The sequence below is a fragment of the Mauremys reevesii genome, linkage group 4, assembly GCF_016161935.1.
Source record: "Mauremys reevesii isolate NIE-2019 linkage group 4, ASM1616193v1, whole genome shotgun sequence".
Taxonomy (NCBI): Eukaryota; Metazoa; Chordata; order Testudines; family Geoemydidae; genus Mauremys; species Mauremys reevesii.
In genome coordinates, this window is record NC_052626.1 from 87900048 (window position 1) to 87922188 (window position 22141).

At 40.2% G+C, this 22141-nt stretch overlaps 1 protein-coding gene and 1 long non-coding RNA gene across 11 annotated transcripts in view; one reads left to right on the forward strand and one right to left on the reverse strand.

The window, feature by feature from the left end:
• ANO3 (anoctamin 3) overlaps positions 1-22141 on the forward strand; it is a 421744-nt gene that overhangs the window by 248413 nt on the left and 151190 nt on the right. The window lies entirely within an intron of this gene.
• LOC120404292 overlaps positions 1577-22141 on the reverse strand; it is a 96052-nt gene continuing 75487 nt past the window's right edge. Inside the window, exon 4 of one of the 2 annotated variants that reach the window (XR_005597916.1) lies at positions 1577-2778. This is a non-coding gene — a long non-coding RNA (uncharacterized LOC120404292). The remainder of the gene's footprint in view (positions 2779-22141) is intronic. The other variant, XR_005597917.1, reaches the window with a different exon arrangement.

Genomic DNA, 22141 nt, shown 5'->3' on the forward strand with positions numbered 1-22141 from the left:
AAACTTACCGACGCATTTTCTTCACTGTCTTTCACCTTGTGTAGTCATTTTAACCTGTTTAAAAAAGGAGGGATATTTGTGGGACAAAGAGATGAAGGAGGCTTGTGAAGGGAGAATGTGAGGTTTAGAGAGAGGTGATGGAATTTACAGCAGAGGGAGAGAAGTTGTTTGGAAGGGTCAGGAAAATATTGCGGGGAGCTTCATAGAGATAGGGCCTCCTGGTACTTGTGTGTGTTGTGGGGAGGGCCCATCTTTGTAGGAACTATTACTCCACTGTTTGGATAGGAGAATGTGTGGATTGGGTTTAAGATGCAGGGTTTTTTTGTTATGTTTTTTTTCCTTTTTTTCTCATGGTCTAGTTCCCAGGTTCCTCTCTGGCAATATACCTTCCCTCATACAGCCTGGTCTATCTCTTACACTGATTTTGGAGTATTGGGACAGAACTATACTCTGCACCTCCTCAGACTTCTTCCTCCCTCACCTCTTCCCTTGGTCCATGTGAAAATATTCATGCTAGTTCCTCTGTGATGTGAATTGGATGAGAGAGCAAACAAATGTAGCGACACTATTTGTTACCAAGATCCACAGCTCTCAGCAGATGCAGAAACTATCAGTCAATTAATAGAGCTCTCTGAGGTGTGATGGCTTAGTTATAGCCAAGCTACATCACTTATTAATTGCTTTTTTATGCAGATTATGAAGAAATCTGTGTTTCTGGGCCACACACTCTAGGGCAGGTAACATAGTTTATGTACGTATTTATGTGCTGAACCACCGTAGTCTGAATATTGCAGAAACATGCTACTGATGGGGAAGGAGAGACCTACAGCAACCTTATAGCAGCAGTTCCATGTGCGGCAGCCTGTCACTCCCTTGCTGTGGAATCCACAATTTTTATGCTATGTGTTCCCTCCCAATCTTGCACAGACCTTAATACAACTGGCCTCCTTTCACCATATGTTGAAAGTTCTGATCCTGCAAAGACTTAAACATGTTCATAAACTTATGTATGTATTTAAGTCTTTGCAGGATCAAGGTTTAAGGGAGCTCTGTAAACCTTAGTTTAACCTGCAATGTGCCAGTTTGAAAGGGAAAAATCTATCTGCCATTTCTGCCACCCTTTCCGAAAAAAAATGTAAACACATACAAACAAAAATTAGGTTTCCCAAAGATGCTATTTTATTTTGCAGTCCTATCAGCAGGGACTGCACAACAGATCTGAACCATGGGATGATCAAGTCAAGAAAAAAAAATCCAACATTTTTTCCCCTTTATTTGAAACGTATAGGAGCTTAGCAACTTGCTAAGCACAGAATCTAGTAATCATTAACAGCATTTGCCTCTAAATATTTTATGAAGAACATTGAAAACTACTTGTCTATGAAAAATGGGGATTTTTAATTCTCCTTCATAAGGAGAAATTTATTACACTAGATTTAAAAGGTTACTGCTACTAATCAAAACTGAATTCTAATACCCGCTATTATAATAACCTTAATCATAACTTCTGAAGACGAAGCATACAACTTTAATATCATGCAAACTATAAAATAATACATAATATATGATTCTGGGAATAGTGTTAGTCTCATCAGTAAAAAGTACTTCCTGCTGCTTTGCAAGGATGCCAGATTGTTTTGTTTTTCCAAGCAGGGAACAAAGCCTCACTATAGATAGGTAAGTATTGTGTAGCATTAATATGGGGGCTGACTCCACACCATTGAAATCACTGAGTTTAGCTGTTGACTTCAGGGGGCATAGAATTAAATCCATGACAGGAAAGTATTTTCCTTTATTTTATTCCAAAAGAGGTCAGTGTCCTTATCCCTATTTTATTGATGAGGAAATTGAGACACAGAGAGATCAAGGTCATGCAGCAGGCCTGGGAATACATCTCAAGTCCCCTGAGTCCCAGTCCAGTGGTCTGTCCACTACTAAAGTGGACACAGGTTACTTCACATTTCAGCTGGATGAGTGAACAAGAGATTTCTGAGTAATTTCAGTATCTTTTCTGTAGTTGTATGGATTTTTCCTTCTTAATTCTTTATACGTCTGACAAACATTTATTTCCTGTATAACACTCAATATAGGTCATAATGATTCCTGGTCTCAATCCTATACAGTCAGTGCACTTTATAAAATGTATTAACATTCATAATATCATAATATTGAGGCATTTTGAAATGCAGATGACGATATAAATAAATATTAAGAGACTTTTCACAAAGAGCTTGGAAGCCATTAGTATTAGTCTTGCGGATAAGTACTTAGGGATTCTTCAATCCACATATTTGGCTGCTTTGCATGCTGAGTGCTTTGTGCATTAAAGCCGCATGCTAAAACTTAATATGCATTTTTTAGTGAAAAAAATTGTCTGTGGATCTATTTTTGCTTCCTTTGAAAATAGGGACTGATATGCAAACTGGTAGTAAAAAGGGAGACTGGCTGCTTCTTAGTTGTCGGGTAATTCTATTTTTGTGTCTTGGATAATGATTTTGCTCCTGAACAAGAGAAGCCAAATTAAAGCCCGTAGCACAGATGAGTTAAAATACCCTGCATATGTGGGCACTAATGGAGGTATTGTACAAACCATTTGCAGCAGTGGTTGTGCTAGTATTAAAGGTTCTTGACCCTTAAAGGGCTGTGTTAATTCAACTGTAGGGATAACCTCTTCTGGTTTCTCTTTGTATTTCTTCAAATCACCACAGTTAACATCTTGATGTAGTTCAGAGTTGCAAAGACTGAAAGAATTTTCTTGTGCCATCTGTGTGATGTGAACTGTAATAAATAATATGAGATTAGCTCTAGAATACCAAGAAAAGGGAATATCTGCGATCTCAGCATGTAGAACTGAACCATAGGAGTTTAACAGCATGTGTAGATATATAGGATTGATTTATGAGCAAATATGAAAGGAGGCCCTTTCAGATATTATTTAATATATTATAGTTTATAAACACATTCAGCATATATAAATATATTGGGTTTTTTAATATATTGAAACTAAACCTGACAAGTCAACACTTAAGAAATGCTGATAGAAAGTTGCTCATGCAACCTTAATTCACCTTGTGCGCACTAATTGCGGCAGGGGTCCACTGGGAAAAACAGTATGATATTAAAGACAGTATCATAATGCACACGTTTGGAAGTTGAATTAAGGTCGCACAGGCTTGAGTTTGCATGTTAAGATTTTTTTAAAATAGGAAATTACATCTTCTCCTGTCCTCCTCCTGCTCCTTTCCAGCCATTAATCTCCTTATCCCACTGCTCAGCCTGTCCTTCTCACCCCTCTGCATTCTAGTTGGGTGGCTTTCTCCTCCATGGTGCCTGGGAGTCATCAAAAGGAGCAGTGAGGGCAGAAAAGAGTGTTTCCCTGCTCTCTGTTCTCCTGTCACAGTGACCCCCAGCAGCCAGGAGTAACATTTGTGGGGAAATTCTTGTCCAGCCTTGGGCTGGAGCGTACTCAGTAAACTCTGGCTCCATGGAGCTCTGTGGTGGTGGAGCATGCCCACTACAGATGGAATCTTTGAAGAAAATTTGCTGCCAAACTCTAACAAACCTTTACTGACTGTGTGCAAAAGATGATTTTCACACATAAATTGGTCAAATTTGGGTGTATTTTCACAGGGACAATAAAAAATACCTCCCTATTTCACCCCAGGATGCCCCCCTGCCAAATTTGAAGTCCCTGTTCCAAAACAAGCAACTTCTCATTGAAACTGTTGGAAGAATTTAACATTGGCAAAACCTCTTGTTTCTCCTAATGTTGTTTCCTGAAACAGTTGAACCATTTTTGCTGAATGTTCCAAAAATTCAGCCTAAGTCAGAGGTCTGGCATGGACTATTTTGGCCCAAATGGTTAACGTTTGGCAAGGTTATAAGCAACTGAAAATAGACTTAAGATGGAAAGGGTTGGACAACCTTAACTATAGCTCTTTCTCAGCTCTGCCTAGAATGATGTCTTATTGACTCATTATGTATGAAATCCATCTATGATATTGGAGGGATTTTGCAAAGCCCTATTTACTAACAATTAAGCCCCTGTTGGGGCTGTCAGTAGAACAGCTACATTGTAGTGGCAATGGAGTGGGCCAGGAGATAGACCCAGGGAGCAGCATCTTTTTTCCGCTCTCTTCAATACCTATTCATAAACTCCTGTTACTCTGGCTTTTTACATTTAATTGCAGAATATCAAGTTATACAATAAACAAGAATTCTATTCTTGCATGGTACTAATGAATGTTAAATTCATCTACCATTTCATCCATTCACCTTGTAAATATGGTTATCTGTAGTTTGAAACATGGTCCCTTTTTCACTTCAATTTCTTCTTTGTATCTATCCATCTGCCATTCAGGTACCAAATCCTCCCCCTTAAAATTTTTTGGTTCTTCTCTGAAAATACTAATTGCATGATTGTTCCTAAGTTCTATCTCAGAAGGGCTTACAGCAGGCACCAAAGAAATCTCCTCTTTCTCATGATATCGGTCAGACATGCATTCAGGTTTTATCTGTTTCTGATAGAAATACAGCTGCACACCAAACTCAGGTCCTGTTCCTGAACTACCTTTTGACTTTAAATTTGTCCAACTGGAATTCTCATCTTGTATTTTGCAGTGTTTGACCAGTTATTCCTTTAGGCAAAAGAGCCCTATATCTCCTCGGTTAAATGTATCCTATTGTGACACCTCCATGTAGAGTTATAGGAGAATGAAGGTCATGAGCAAGGAACCCTCCCTGAATTGCATGGTCTGTCACAATTTCATTCTCTGTGAAGGACCTGATATCTCAATGTGCTCTTAGGGAAGAGGTGGGTCATTGTGTAGTGGGTTGGCTGCACCACTGAAAGTAGTCTACAGCATTCTGAAAGTACACTCTCTCCCTGGGCCCTTCAGGGCACAGTACAGTTGCACATGCACCTTACTTAGGTAAGTGGCTGCAAGTTACAATCTAGCTCTAAACTAGAAATAGCAGCCTGGCTAATTCTTATTACTGTTATATGTGGGCAGTACCATTTTATTCCACTAGACTCGACAGCATTAATGCACATATATAGAATTCATTTAATTCACCATTCTTCTCTTGCTTCCCCCTGCCCTGTCCCAAGATGCTTGAGTTTAATAGATCTAACTGCAGCATCACTTTGACAGGTCTCACTAGGCTATTTCTAGGTGCTTCCTAGAAAGCATTTTCAGTAGAGATTTAGGAACCACTTAATAGAAAAGGGGAATCTCTTATTTTAAATATATCTAGTTGAATGAGAAAATACAGCCTTCAGGAGTTTTGCAATACTATTGATATTAATATTTTTGGTTATTTGTTTTTTTCCAGCACTAAGTGCTTATTAAGATTTCATACAGCTTCCAGACTTGCCAACAGCTTTCCAGAGTCTTTAAATTCCCATGTTAAATTAAGTGCACTAATATTGCTTTATTTTCATTCAGTGACTGATTCCATTAAAATTAAAGCTTAAATCACTCAACCCCAAATATTTCATGGAGATAAACTTTAAAATATTTATATTCAAGAGGACTTCAATATGAAAAATCACATCACATTACAAATCTTCCATTAGCTATTCATTTGATTAACTCTGCTTTTTGGATGGTGGAAGACCTATGCCAGCTTAATCATCATCTACACTTGTCTGTGGCCTTGTTCTAGATTCTTTTCTTGCCATTGCTTGCCTGCAAATATCTTTCTGCCTTAACTTTGTCTGGGGAAGGCCCAACCCATTGCTGCACTCTGAAAATCCATTGATTACAGCTGACTTGGCCCATATGCCCTAAAGACAGGAACTTAATTTTCTTTTTCTAATGGCCAAGCAATGAATAGACTCAGTTTTATGTCCAACCAAACAGCAACCTATAACACACTGTCAATTTGGCATAAGTCCTGCTTTACTAATGTTTTTTTTTAAATCATGTACGCTACTTCCCAGTGTGTCCCTGTTTACTTTAATGGTTAGGAGCAGATGACCAGGTCGTAATACAAGTAACAGGTTTCAGAGTAGCAGCCGTGTTAGTCTGTATCAGCAAAAAGAACAGGAGTACTTGTGGCACCTTAGAGACTAACAAATTTATTTGAGCATAAGCTTTTGTAGGCTAAATCCCACTTCATCGGATGCATGCAGTGGAAAATACAGTAGGAAGACACACACACACACACACACACACACACACACACACACACACACACACACACACACACACACACACACACACACACACACACACACACACACACACACCATGAACCAATGGGTGTTACCATACACACTATAATGAGGGTGATCTGATAAGTTGAACTATTACCAGCAGGAGAGGGGGGAAAAAACTTTTTGTAGTGGTAATCAAAATGGTCCATTTGCAGCAGTTGACAAGAAGGTGTGAGGAGCAGTGGGGGTGGGGGGAAATAAACATGGGGAAATAGTTTTACTTTGTGTAATGGCCCCGACACACACACACTCCCAGTCTTTATTCAAGCCTAATTTAATAGTGTCCAGTTTGCAAATTAATTCCAATTCAGCAGTCTCTCATTGGAGTCTGTTTTTGAAGTTTTTATGTTGTAATATTGCTACTTTTAGGTCTGTAATCGAGTGGCCAGGGAGATTGAAGTGTTCTCCGACTGGTTTTTGAATGTTATAATTCAAAAAGAATAAATAGGCACAAATCAGACATCAAGACACTAGCCTAGATACATTAGGCATAGTGTTAACTTATTTTTTTTCTTTGTAAAATGCTAGCACAAATACAGGAGCCATACTGACAACAGATGGATGAAGCAGAAAGCAGCCTGAAACCATTACAAGCAAGGGGCTTCCACATGGAGGCCTTGACCTCTGCTGAACCTCTAAGATCCACACCGATTTAAGGCAATCTTTTAGTTCTGCCAGTTGTACTTCCTGCTTCTTCCATAAAGTAACCAATCTTTCCCACACTGAGGGTATGGCTACACTTGCGAGTTGCAGCACTGGTGGAGGCTTTCCAGCGCTGCAATTAGTAAGTGTCCACACCTGCAGGGCACATCCAGCGCTGCAACTCCCTGGCTGCAGCGCTGGCCGTACACCTGGCTCAGCATGGGGAATAAAGATTGCAGCGCTGGTGCTGCAGCGCTGGTCATCAAGTGTGGCCACACACCAGCGCTGTGATTGGCCTCCAGGGTATTAGCAGATATCCCAGAATGCTTTTATAAATTACTCTCTTTGTTTTGTTATGCAGCCTCTCTTTGTTTTGTTGTGAACTCGAGCTCCGTAGCTCCGTTGATCCCGGAGCTGTTTATCTACAAACACAGCTCCTGTTTGCTGTGATCAATCTGTGAACAATCAAATGAGATAATGAGGCAGGCAGGGAGTGAGTGTTTGCTTGACAGAAACGGGGCAGAGGGGAGAGAGGGAGTCCGTTGGCTGCAGGCTGTTTGCAGTTAAGAGTAAGGGATCGGGAACATGTTCTGATTTTTCAAGGCAGGAAGGTAACACACAGTGTTGGCTCCAAAAATCCACTCTCTCTCCCCCGCTCCCTGTCACACTATGCCCCACCCCACCCCCCTCTTTTGAAAAGCATGTTGCTGCCACTTGAACGCTGGGATAGCTGCCCATAATGCATCACTCCCAACAGCGCTGCAAATGCTTCAAATATGGCCACACACCAGCGCTGGTAGCTGTCAGTGTGGCCACACACCAGCACTGGCCCTGCACAGCTGGACGACCAGCGCTGCAACTACCAGCGCTGCAGATTTGTAAGTGTAGCCATACCCTGAGAATGGGAAGGCATCTCTGAGAGAAGCTTAGTAGATTTCTTGTTCCTGCTATGGGAATAGCCTACATAGAAGATGTTTTGAGTGCTCACAATATGGTTGGCACTGAACAGGACAAAAGTCTGTCTGAAAGAGCTTACAGTTTAAGTAACAGAAATAGACAAGTTTGTGTGACGGGGGGGCCTAAGAGGAAGGAGTGCTGCACAATTTTTTTGCTTTGTTGTTGGCTCACTTCTTGTGGGTGTCACAGAAGAAGTGAGTCTTTAAGGGGGGGTGGAACTGAGAGAAGGGATGCTGTCTTGGTGAACCAGAAAGCGTTGCTTGTGTATGGGGTAGCATGCAGACAAGCACAAAACTGGGAGTCAGTGGAAATCATGGAAAGGACATCAAAAACTTCATAAACATTTGAACAGATAGAGCAGAAGAATAAGAAGAGAAATAAGCTTAGAGATGTTGGTGGAGCAGAATTGAGTCATAACTTTTAGGAGAGAATAAGAACTTTCAATGTAATAGCTCCCTAACTGTGCAGAATAGTAATATGAATCTGTGGAAAACCCAGAAATATGGTACAGTATATGAAGGCAGAATTATTTCTTAATGGAATATTGTCAAAAGGCTTTCCACATGGCATTAGTGGATTTTTAAATGTTTGGAATTTACTTGCTTTAACTTAGCAGAAACAGTATATTACAAAACGCAGATGCAGTACCGTATTTTCCTATTGTTTCATCCGTTCCACTCCCTTGCTCCTGAACAATCAGCTACTGTGCTCCTTTATTTGTTCCTTCCTTTTAATTTACAAAGGCAGGAGAGGTGGTAAATTGTCAAGTGATTACTGAGAATGAATGAATAAATACTTAGAGAGAGAGAGAGACACTGGAAATTTTTAATAAATTAAGATACCGTAAATCTGCGTCAGTACTGTCAGGATTTCATCAGTTAGGTAACTGTCCAGAGATAACAATGCACACTCAAAGTATTTTGTTTTTGTTTAATATATTAATCCTTCCACCTCTGAGTCAATGGCAGCAGAGAGAATTGCTAACTCAGGTCATTTACACTTGCATCTGACACTTCCAATTTTTGCACCTGACTGCAGGATGGAAAACATGACAAGATTTGTAGCAATAAAGATGGATTCCTCTATATATATCTACCCAGGTTCATATATATATATATATATAGAGAGAGAGAGAGAGAGAGAGAGAGAGAGTGAGAGAGAGATTTCCATATTGTTTTAAAAAGGGCCAGGTTCACAAAGCTGAAAATAATGATGAGCCAAATCAACTGGGAGAGAGAATTTGAACAAAAAAGATATGAATGATACTTGAACTGTTTAAGAATACATTACCTGCCCAAAATTCCACAATCAAGAAAGCAGACTACATTGATTAAAAATCCAACCTGGCTTAGAGGGGAAGTGAAGGTAGCTATCAACTTTAAAAAAAATCTATGCCTAGACAGGCTTATTACGGTTTTGGTAGAATTATATGGAAATGGTAGAATTGTCACTAATAATGCATAAAAGACATAAGTGTTCAGTAAATATTTAATTAAATAATGTAAAAAACTTGTTTCATAAAATTGATTTATGAAAGTGTTTATCTGCGGTACAGGCTAGAAATGAAAAATACCCATCACCGTGATTTATGATCAACCCTGATATATTAAGGCACAGGCAATAAATATCATTCCCCTTTCCCCTCTAAATCAGAATACTATCACCTCTTCATGCCACTTGCCCACTGGTTAAGTCTGAAACACATTATCTATGAACATATTTACTATGGATTTGTTATGTTGCTCAGTTTGTGGTGAACAGTCTATTTAAAAGATGACCTGCAAAATATGTTTAAAATACTGGGCTTGTGCCCTGATGTACAAAGAGTGCCTGATAGGTTGGGAGGGTTTGTTTATTTGTTTAAGATTATTTTCCCCCATCTCTTGCTGCTTTTTTTTAATGTCAGGATTGTTTAGTTTTTCCTGATTTTTTGCTGAATGACCCTTTGGGGATCTCAGAGCATATGCATTGTATAGAAAACAACACATTTTAAACATTTCAGGCCTTCTTTACATATCAAACAAAAATGGATACAAGCACAATTTTCTTTTTGTTCTGTAGGTCATCTTTAATGTTATGTTGGCACCTCCATTGTAGCCTTCTCTTTTCAGTTCATTCTCATACTGGTGGCTTTTCTGAAAAATGATACTCTTTGGATGAAATTTTCCTCGCTTGATCAATTGGCATTTTTTTTGTTGCCTCTACTTTTTTTTAAGTATGAACAAAACCCATTCACCTATGGGAGTCAGGAAAATATAGCTTTCCCACTATAACCCCTCCCCATGTTTGTTTCTGCACACACAACAAAATTTGCTAGATTTCTGCATGCTACCTAACTAAGTACAAGTCCACTGGCAGTGGGGTCTAAGCAACAGCTATTCCAACTTTGATTCAGTTTCGACAGGTAAATATTCATGCTGATGGCTGCATTGCTTCCAGTCCCTTTCAACTGAGCGTTTAACTGCTGGAACACCAGAGATCAGTGGAGGTAGGGATGAAGCTGCATCAGCGTTTATACATCTGGTTCCTGCAATGCAGTAGTGCAGAACACGTGCTGCTTTATATTTCATGGGCTACTTAAAAAATCTAGCATGCTATTAAGACAAAAATGTGAATGAGAAATGATTTCTATGAACATGGTGTTCTAGTCTCTGTGGTCAGTCCAAAAGGATAACATACCTACCACATATCTGGCAGAAAGGTTACATCAAAAAGATGCTTTTCCTGTAATTGCCTACCCAGGTTCAGCATAGTAGAGTATAACAGGGTACAGAATATTAATAATGTTAAATGTATGTAATCACACAGGATGTACAACTTGGCTTTTCCTATTGCAACAATGGGCACTTGCGATCAGCTGGTAAAATCTATATTCAGACCATAAAGAGCAGCTTGATTTTCCTTGATTTACATTTTCTCTTCCATCCATGATGACCACTCATTTCTGGGTTTTGTTAATTTAAAAAAAATACTTGTGGCTATAAAACATATTTGTTCTTACAGGAAAATGAGCAATACTGTCAAGGAAAGGCAAAGTGTCCCAACCTTCACTCTGCATGCTATGAAATATGAAAAGAGAAATTCTTATTTGTGCATTAAAAATATCAGGACAAATATGAGAAACTGAACAGCTCATTCAAGCATTGCTAGATACTGAATTCACCAGCAATTGTCTGGGGAAGCTAATTTCATTATTCAGGTACTTTATTATTTTTATGACATTAAACATTTGTCAGTTATTGTTTCACAGAAATTGGACCACTAATTACCATAAATTACAACTCAATTTCTTTTTGCTGGGTCTGTAATTGGAAACTAAAAATCTGACTCTCAACAGTCAGCTATTACATCCAGCTATTTTTGTAAATTAATTTCTGCAGTAGTTTTACAGCAATCCTGTAGGTGTTGTTGCAAATGCATTTCATGTTCAGAAACATATTTGAAGTTAGAAAATGTAATTGGAATTAGAGGACTTTACAAAGAAAGCCTAGTGACATTTCTTTGCATAGGAGTCAGAGCAATAGTGCCTATAATTGGTTTCCCATTTAAATCCACTATCTGCTAAGAGCTATTCATGGCTGTGAAAATGTACAAGCTACCCCTTCCTTTTACTGATATGAGCTGTAGAAGAATAAAGAAAAGATGAGATGTACATGAGATGCATTTCCATCACAATGAGAGTCAGATTTAGAAATAAGGCTTTGCTTTAAGAGCAAGTATACAACAGAAAATAAGTTAATCTGTTTTTGTAAAACATGTAAATGTGCCGCTTACCTTGATTATATGTACACATGATTGGTTTATTAACAATTATCTTTATATATAAAATCACATTTTAGCTCAAAGGATTTTGAAAGCACTGGTCCGTATGTACACGAAACACTTTTCTCTTCACTGATGCACAGCCACTTTTAGGGTGCAATTTGTTAGCTGTTCAAAGGTGAACTGCAATACTGTTGCAAAATGGAAATAAATAGTGACTTTGTAAGCATGTTTATTTGAGCTGGAAACCTGATTATAAGAGTTAACGTCAATCAAATGAGGGGAAAGAAACCCATCTGTCCAATCTAAATAGCTCCAGTTCTGAATATGAAATATCCTTAATGACCTGCCAGCATTTGAAAAAAAAATGTGCTGTTTGCAGACAATTTGCAGGAGGTCAAGAGGTTAAATATGTTGAATAAATATTGTTTTATGAATTACTTTACCAGCTCTAGTTTTTACCAAGTTAACAGGAAGCAAACTTGAGTTGTTATAGCAACATATTAAATATTGAAACTGTAAATAAAGAAGAAAGTAACATTACTCAAATCATAATTGTCCATGAAACGGATGAAAAGATATATTATTATGTTTAGAGCCAACTGTGTGGCATCTCCATCTTGTCTAATGGATGTTAAATGTACAGTCTTGAGGATCTGTTACATAGTTTAAAAAAACAAAAACACCCCCCCACCACCACTGAAATGTGTACATTCACCCATGACACCTTTTCAATCCAGTGCACACAGAATTACTTGCATAACTTTTTAGCCTTAGGTTATCGATCTTGTATCTATTTACATGGCTTATTTGTTATGCTGTAGTCACAGCATAACAAATATTCAGTAGTAGTCATTTCATAAAACAGTATTTGGGATAGTCACAAGGTCTCTGGCTCCTAGAAATGAAGTAGGTCCAGTTCCCCTGTGCTAGGACTCATGTTTTCATTTGGCCAGTTAAAATGGCAGGGCAGCACCTGAGACCAATAAAGGATCAGGGAGGGAGAGTCCCAGTGAGTCAGAGGCAGGTGGGAACTGCCAGAGATCAGGAAGACTGGAGGAGCAGTCAGAAGGAAGCAGAGGGTGTTGTCTTCTGGCTCTGAGCCTGAGTCAAGGGCTAGAGAGAGCTGAAGGCAAGGGAGCAGGAAAGCGGCTTACCTGCTGATCTATCTGGGGCCAGACATCTGGACATGGAGAAACAATGAGAGTGCTGGGAATGTGGGGAATGCTCCCCTGGAAAGGATGCTCCCACAAGAGAAGCTGTGAGGATTCCCATGGGAAGAGCTGGGATGGTTGTCTTGGTCCAGTTGAAAGGGCTGGGATGGTTGTCCTGGTACAAGGACAGGAGAGGACTAATGGAGTCTGGGAATGGTTCACAGCATCAGTGTGTAGCGTATGGGAAATCAAAGGGTGAGATGTCTTGAGGTTTTAATGACAGCTTGCAATTCCTTCGGTTGGTAAGGTAGGGTAGGGTATTTTTTTTATTGATGTATCAGAGACCTGTGCAACACTGTCAGACTCCATATACTGCTTTTCTCATCAATAGGCCAAAACTGAGTCGCACAAATTCACATTTATTTGTTGGCTTTTAGACATTTCAGAATACCACTCTCTGTTGGTCATTTGACCTTCTTTGAAGTAAAAAGGGCATCTTCCCTAGTTGGAGGAAGCATAAGAATCATTATATTTTGAGGGGATACGTACATTTATGTTAAAACATAGCCTAGCAAACGTTTCTAGATTGGAGCCATAAGACCCAGGAGATTTGGCAGCATTAAGGACTCCTACCGTGTCAGTAATCTTTCCTGTACAGATTCACTTATCTCATTGCCCTCTCTCCCTTTCACTCTGTTCAGAAGAAAGTAATTTCATTTTGGGGAGAAAGTTAGTTACGTCTCCCAAAGCTGAAGATGTATGCAATGTTGTTGTGGCTATATTGGTCCCAGGATATTAGAGAGCTGAAGATGTCTTTCTGCAGCTCCTCAAAGAAGGGGGCAGTACACCCCTATAGTTACACTAGGGATATTAGGGCTCCTGGGTTTTGTTCATTAGTTGGCCAATGTTTCTCAGTTTACTAATCGTTTGTGCACAGAATAATAGTATTTATTTTCAGTATTTTACAGGCATTAGTAGACTTGCTTAATGTTTGTAAAGCACTTTGAGAACGTTGGCTGAAAATATAGAAATGAAAAGTATTATAGGGAATCTGGGGTTTCCATTAGAAGTAGTAGGAAAATGCTTTCCTCAATGATTTTAGCAAAGGGATTATTCTTTCTACATATTCATTCCTTAATTTTGGGGGGGAACATTGTATTGTGTATGATATATTCTGCTCATGGTTAGAACTATTAGGGATTCACATTTATTAATACCGGGTTTACCTTCATAATCATATTTTATCACTGTTGGTGCATTGAGTCTGATTCTTCCCCTTGACTTGCATCTTTCCTAATTGTGGGGGGGGAGTCCAATTACTTAGAGCTTACTGAAATTCCCATTACAGGTGATAGAAAGATTGTCTTCACTGGGAGCTGGAGCTATCTTCCAGTGATTTTGGTATGGGGATGTTCAGGCTGTAAAACGTTTTTAAAAAAAAAAAAAAAAAAAAAGCTTTGTACATTCTAGATGTTTTCTAAAATCCAGCTTCTCTTCTGTCTTTGCTTTTAGAATTAAAATGCCAAAGATCTTAGAAAAAAAGTATGTAACATACAAACTTTTAAATTTCTTCTCTTTGAGATATTAGGTCAGGTTAGTATCCAACATACATTCAAACGCAGTTTCTTTATATCAAAGTGAAATCGGTAACATTTTATGATTTCAGACATTAATAACCTGAAATACCTCAAGCTAGTCAACGTAACATGGTACAGAGACAGGTGTAAAAATGCAAACAAAAATCATTGTTCCTAAAATGACCATATAGCTTTCAGATTATCAAAATTATCAAATTTTCTAAGGAATGAGTGGAGCAATATATTCAGAACATCAGTATAATGATTTGTCATTCCTTGGGGTTCCAAACTGTGCTAGGGGCCTCATCATGCTAACTGCTCTACAAACACCTAATAAAAGACAATCCGTACCCGAAAGAGCTCAAAGACTAAATAGTGGAAACAGGCACAGAGAGGTAAAGTGACTTGCTGAGGTCACATAGTGGCTCAGTGACACAGCCAGATTTCCAGAGTCCCAGTCCAGTGCTCTGTCCACTGGAAGGCTGAGGTCGTGCAGCTGGTATGGTTTGATACTCATTGGCATCCAATAGTTAACTTAGATAGAATTGGTAGTATCTGTAAGTTTTGGAAACAACTGTGATATTTCCATATCAATTATATTGCTTTAGTGACACAATTAATTGTGACTGCAGTAGTTAAACTGTTGAGAAAACTACATTAAAATAATAAACATTTGCTCTTGCTCTTTACAATACAATAGGTTTATTGATAGGTAGGTTGGCACTGGATGCTATTAAGCACAGGTATAAAAATGTTGACACGTTTTTGAATGCAAAGCATAGTCAAAGTATTCCTATATTGATAGAGTATAAGTCCTACTTGCTATTCCCCTGTTTATATATCTGAGGATCGCAGTAGCCCTTCTTGCCACAACATCCCACTGGGAGCTCATGTTTTGTTGCTGATCCATTATAAACGCTAAATTCTTTTCAGAGTCAGTTTTCCAGGATACAATTCTCCTTTACATACATGTGGCCTACGTTCTTTTTTCCTAAATATATAACTTTGCACTTGGCATTATTAAAGCTTGGAGGTATTTTGTTTGAATGGGTGCTGTTTGCCAAGCAATCTAGATCACCGTGTGACTGGCCTGTCCTCATTGTTTACTACTACTCCAAGCTTTGTGTCATCTATCAATTTTGTCAGCAGTGATTTTTATATTTACTTTCAGATCATTGACTAAAAATGCTGAATAGCATCAGCCCTAGTACCAATCCCTGTAGAACCTGCCTAGATATATCCCCATTCAGTAATGATTCCTCACTGACAACAAGTTTGAGATCTGCTAGTTAGTCTGTTCTTAATCTATTTAAGGTATGCTTTATTCATATTGTACAGAGGTATTTTTTAATCAGACTGTCATGTGGTCAAATGCCTTACAAAGGTCTATATTACATCTACACGTTTATCTTTAACAACCAAATTTCTATACTCTTCAAAGAGCAAAATCAGGTTTGTTTGACAAGATCCATTTTCCATAAAATTGGGTTGACTTATTTTCATTATATTCCTATCTAATTCCATTATTTTGCACTGGATTTTGCTGCAAATCTGAAGAATGATTTTCTTTTACATATTTGATGTTCTTAGGAGCTGTTTTATGGATTTCATTTATAGGATGGCTTACTGATAAAACTGTGTTGCTTAGTAGTGACTGGTCACAGAGGTCACATAATTATTTTCTCTTCCCTGATTGGATGAGCTTAACTCTTCTGGTGTGAGTGCTTGTAGAAAGTGACTTTTTTAAAATGTTCTTTTTGTGAATATTTTAGAATGTGAGATTAACGTTCACTTTTTGTTCTAATTGAACTTTGTGGCCTTGATTCTCCTCATTCACATACATATAAATCAAGAGTAACTACACTTTTGCAATCCAATTGATTTCAGTAGAAAGTGAATGGAAAATTAAAGCCCATTCATACTATATTCGTGAAAAGCAGTGTACCAAAAAGGGATGCAGAAATTGCCTATAAATGAATCCATTTAAAAATTTGAATATTTGCAGACTGAAATTTGTCAGGATTTGCCCAGCTCTAGTGATTATTCATAGCTATTGACTACCAATGAAAATCAAATTCATGCTCTTCCATTTTATTCTCTTCACAGAAAGATAGAGGAAAAACTTCACTAGCTCAGCTAGTAAAGTGATCTGATACTTTACACATCAATAGTACACAGAGATAAACTTAAATATTACATATATGGTACAGTCTGTATGTAGATCTATATAATGTGTGCTTAGATATGTGTGTATGAACACCCTGCCACCTGCCAATCTTTTATAATGTCTATGGAATGAGTCCTGAAGTCCTTTACCAATTGATATCTTGAATGCGTATTAATTTTCGAGTTCATTTAAATACAGAAAATAGAGTAGTGGATTTGTCTTGGAATATTCATAGGAAATAAGGGATTGGCAATCTGTTAGAAGTACAGCTGCAAAGGAAAAGTATGTCTGTCTTAGGCCTGGTCTACACTAGGCATTTAAACCGGTTTTAGGAGCGTAAAACCGATTTAACGCCACACCCGTCCACACTGAGAGGCCCTTTATATCGGTATAAAGGGCTCTTTAAACCGGTTTCTGTACTCCTCCCTAACGAGAGGAGTAGCGCTAGTATCGGAATTACCATATCGGATTAGGGTTAGTGTGGCCGCATATCGACGGTATTGGCCTCCGGGCGGTATCCCACAGTGCACCACTGACCGCTCTGGACAGCAATCTGAACTCGGATGCACTGGCCAGGTAGACAGGAAAAGCCCCGCAAACTTTTGAATATTTCCTGTTTGCCTAGCGTGGAGCTCAGATCAGCACGTGTGGCGATGCAGTTAAAAATCAAAATAAAGAAAGAGCTCCCGCATGGACCATGCGGATGTGATCGCTGTAAGGGCAGGCAAATCTGTTCTATCAGCGCTCCGTTACAGAAGACGAAAATCAAAATCATTTTTAAAAAATCTCCAGACAGACGCCATAGCAGGGGCTCAGCGCACTGCTGCGTGACAAACGTAACGGAAAGCCAAAGAATCAAATGGACGCTCATGGACTGGAGGACTCAAGCTATCCCACAGTTCCTGCAGTCTCCGAAAAGTATTTGCATTCTTGGCTGAGCTCCAAATGCTTCTAGGGTCAAACAGTGTCCGCGGTGGGTCAGGGCATAGCTCGGCAATTTACGCACCCCCCAACCCACCCCTAGAAGTGAAAGGGAAAACAATCCTCTCTTGACTCTTTAACATGTCACCCTATCTTTACTGAATGCTGCAGATAGACCTGATGCTGCAGCACTCAACACCAACATCCTTGCTCCCCCCCGCCATGGGTGGCTGATGGTGCAATACGACTGGTATCCGTCCTCGTCATCAGCCTATTGGCACATGGGGCAGTGCAAAAGGACTGGTAACCATGCAGACTAGCATCGGTGAGGTCTATCAAGGGTGCCTGGCCCTAATTTTTCCTGGTAGATGGTACACTATGGCTGATAACCATCATCATCATAGCAACAGGGGTCTGAGCTCTGTCAGCCCCCACCCTTCATGTGTAAAAAAAAGATTCAATTGCCCCTGGACTAGCAGAGGGATGCTGGGCTCCTCTGCTCCACACTCCTTACTGTCCTGTCTGGACTATCATAGCAGCTGGAGGCTGCCTTCCACTCATTTCTCACTAACAAGTCAGTGTGTCTTATTCCTGCATTCTTTATTACTTCATCACACAAGTGGGGGGACAATGCTACGGTAGCCCAGGAAGGCTGGGGGAAGAACGGAATCAACAGGTGGGGTTGTTGCAGGAGCACCCCCTGTGAATAGCGTACAGCTCATAATTTCTGCAGGATCTGACACAGAGCAGCTGTACTCTCTGATACAGTGGTTCTCTAGTACACTTGCCCATATTCTAGGCAGGACTGATTCTATTTTTAGATACCAAAAACGAGGGATTGACTCTGGGAGTCATTCCCAATTTTGGCTTTTGCGCCTCTGGCTAAGAGCAGCCAGGAGCACTTATGACAGCAGCAAATGGTGCAAAACGACTGGTAGCCATGCTCATCTTTTTACCAATTTATGGATTGGTAGATGGTGCAGTATGGCTGGTAACCATCTCTGCTGTCATGCAAAAGCATGCTGCTGTGTAGCGCTGCTGAATCGCCTCTGTCAGCGGCATCTAGTACACATACGGTGACAGTCACAAAAGGCAAAACAGGCTCCATGATTGCCATGCTATGGCATCTGCCAGGGCAATCCAGGGAAAAAAGGCGCAAAATGCTTGTCTGCCGTTGCTTTCCCAGAGGAAGGAGTGACTGACGACATTTACCCAGAACCACCCGCGACAATGATTTTTGCCCCATCAGGCACTGGGATCTCAACCCGGAAATTCCAAGGGGCGGGGGAGGCTGCGGGAACTATGGGATAGCTATGGAATAGCTACCCACAGTGCAACGCTCCAGAAGTTGATGCTAGCCTCGGACCGTGGACGCACACCACCGATTTAATGTGTTTAGTGTGGCCGCGCGCACTCGATTTTATACAGTCTGTTTTACAAAACCGGTTTATGCAAATTCGGAATAGTCCCTTAGTGTAGACGTACCCTTAATGTAGTTGCTAGAGACAGATGCTTGCGAACAGCGATCTCTAGTGTTTAGCTCTTTTCTGGTTTCTGCTCCCTGTGAAATGAGACTTCTTAATCTAGGTTTCAGAAGATGCTGTGGTCAAACCTTTTCTTTGATTGTTAATTTAAAATTGCTATTTGAGCTCTAAATGGTCAACAGTTTAACAACTTGCTAATGATCTTGTGGTAATGTTGGATTATAATAATTTCATCTATTCAAGAGTATTTTCTTCATTTAACCTTGCTTCTATGTAACACTCACACAGTCTTAATGATTTATAGAAAGATTTTTCAATTATTAAACTTAACATACAACTTTCATACTTCAAATTACCAGTTAATGAATGCAATACACCTCTACCCCGATACAACACAGGTTCGCACATAGCGCGGTAACCCCAGGGCTCCGGCAGCGTGGCTTGGGCGGCGATTTAAAGGGCCCAAGCTCCCTGCAGCGGCCGGAGCCCGGGGCTCTTTAAATCACCACTGGAGCCCTGCTGCTGCTACCCTGATGTAACAGGGTTTCACCTATAATGTGGTAGGGATTTTTGGCTCCTGAGGGACTGCGTTATATCGGGGTAGAGGTGTAGTTGATTTTGCTACTGAGTTTTGAATTAAGTGGGTTGCATTATTTCTGCCTCCCTCCTACATACAAGTCCCTGTAATGGCTCTTCAAGCTCCACCCCTGCTCCTTCAAAATATACTGAGTGGTCTGTTGTAACTGAGTTACAAAGCAGCCAAAGTGCAAAATGTTCCTTTTTGACTTTCATCCACCACCATCTCTAACGCAGTCACACAGACATTAACGCAAACCAACCTTCCACTTGAATATTCAACCTTATTGTATTGTCAACAGTGTAATTTGGCTTATATACTATAAACATTTATCTTCATAAATGGAATCTGCCCATTATTTACATCTTCAGTGCACTAATACGGTGACACTAACAGTAATCATTGGTTTATTAGGCTATTCGTAACAGAGGCTTTATATTAATTGATTACTGCTCTCAGAAAGCCGCCTTTCAAATTTCACACCTCTGTCCTAGCCTTTGGCAATGTATGTCTACACGGAAGCTGGGAGGTAAGATTCCCAGTTTGGGTTGAAAGGCTTGAGCTCGCACACTAAAAATACTAGGGTGGACACTGCAGCCCCAGCAATAACTTGGGACAGTCACCCAAGTTCGGACCCAGGGGGTTGGGCAAGCTTGGACTTGGGTGACTTGCCTGAGCCCCTGCCAGTGCCTGAGGGTCCACCGCTTGAGCTGCGCTAGTATGAATCTGTCTACCCACACTAGTAATCTCACCTCCAAGCAGCTGTGTAGACATACACTGAGAGTCAGGCTGGGCTGGGGTATTTCCTTCATTCAAGTACACTTATCTTTGAATTATGTTCCTAGTGACACCTGTGCAACCCTCTTTAAATTTATGCACCAAAACAATCAGTCCTGTAATTAGGAAACAATTCTGTTGACTCCACTAGCATCAGAATATAATATAACTAGAAAAATCCTTCTCATTGTATTTTGGTACTTCTGGCCATGGCCAAAACTGAAATATTTTAGACTCTCAGGGGAAAAAAAATGTTTTGGGTTTGAGTCTAAAATGTGGGAAGAGTTCATGCTGTTTATCACTGGAGTTGATTCACCTACTTGGATTTTTTTATATATATTCTAGATTTGCATTCGGCATTTCTGTAGCATAATACATTTTTACTTTCCTGTCATGCATCCTGTGCATCTTAAAATAAATATAGATAGATCTCTCTGTGTGTGTGTGTATATATACACATCTCATAGAGCTTGAAGAGACCCTGAAAAGTCACTGAGTCCAGCCCCCTGCCTTAACTAGCAAGACCAAGTACTGATTTTGCCCCAGATCCCTAAATGGCCCCTTCAAAGACTGAACTCACAACTCTGGGTTTAGCAGGCCAATGCTCAAACCACTGAGCTATCCCTCCCCCCTTTAGCTAAATGCACATCCTTTCAAGTGTTATAGAAATGAGACTTGCACATATTTTCATCTTTGTTGTCGTGTGTAATCCCATAGGATTTGAATTACCATAGTCCTTTAAATCTTTCTCACTCATGGCTCACCTTACTGCCTAGCCTGTTTACATTTTTCTACATGTTTTTAATCTGTTTTAAGTAACACTCCCTCCTCACCTTTGTAAGGAAATTATCTTCACAAATACAGACAGGGCCATGCAGGTTTTGGAGGTCTGGGAAAAAATCTGAAACTGGGGTCCCCCAACTCTTCCAAAAAAGCTACCAGTGAGGAGAGGCCAGAGGACGGGGGAGGCTTGAGAGTAAATCCACACCACATTCATCCTAGAGGCAGCTCAGCTCCACCCCTGTGGGGCTGGGCCTAGCTCCCTGCTCTTGGCGTTGTGACCTGCCACGCAAGGTCGCAACACCACTCAGCAGGGCCGCCCAGAGGATTCAGGGGGCTTGGGGCAAAGCAACTTCAGGGCCCCATCCATAAAAAGTTGCAATACTATAGCATACTATATTCTCATGGGGGCCCTTGCGGCAAATTGCCCCACTTGCCGCTCCCCCCTCTGGACAGCCCTGTCACTCAGGTTTGGTCTGGTTGCCCCTCCACTGTGATGGGCTGCCAGGCTGAATTACAGTGATTGGCCTTGTGACCTAGTCAGGTCCTCCCAAATGGGGGTTTTGGGGCAAATATCTCCTTTTGCCCCCTCCCATTCCCTGAGTGGCCCTGAAGACAGAACATGCCTTTACTGCAGTATAAATGTCTTGAATTAATGTTAAAGAAAATTAAAGAAACTTCTTGTACTAATGTATATGTGTATTTTTAATCAAAGTTATACAGTAATCTAGAGCAAGTCGATTTACCGTGGTTAATAAGCCATTTGAATTTGTTCTACCCAGTAGGAATGAGCGGGGGGCAGGGAACCCAATTTCTGATCAGTCCAAACCTGGAATTTTCCCACTGTCTATACATTTTGGCATATTCCCCATTGCTGGAAGAGCTTATGGGTGAAGACTAATAAAAGGAACAGATGTCAGTCTGTTTTTTCTGACAGGTTTCAACGTAGCAGCTGTTAGTCTGTATCTGCAAAAAGAACAGGAGTACTTGTGGCACCTTAGAGACTAACAAATTTATTTGAGCATAAGCTTTCGTGGGCTTTGAATGTTATAATTCTTGACGTCTGATTTGTGTCCATTTATTTTTTTACGTAGTGACTGTCCGGTTTGGCCAACGTACATGG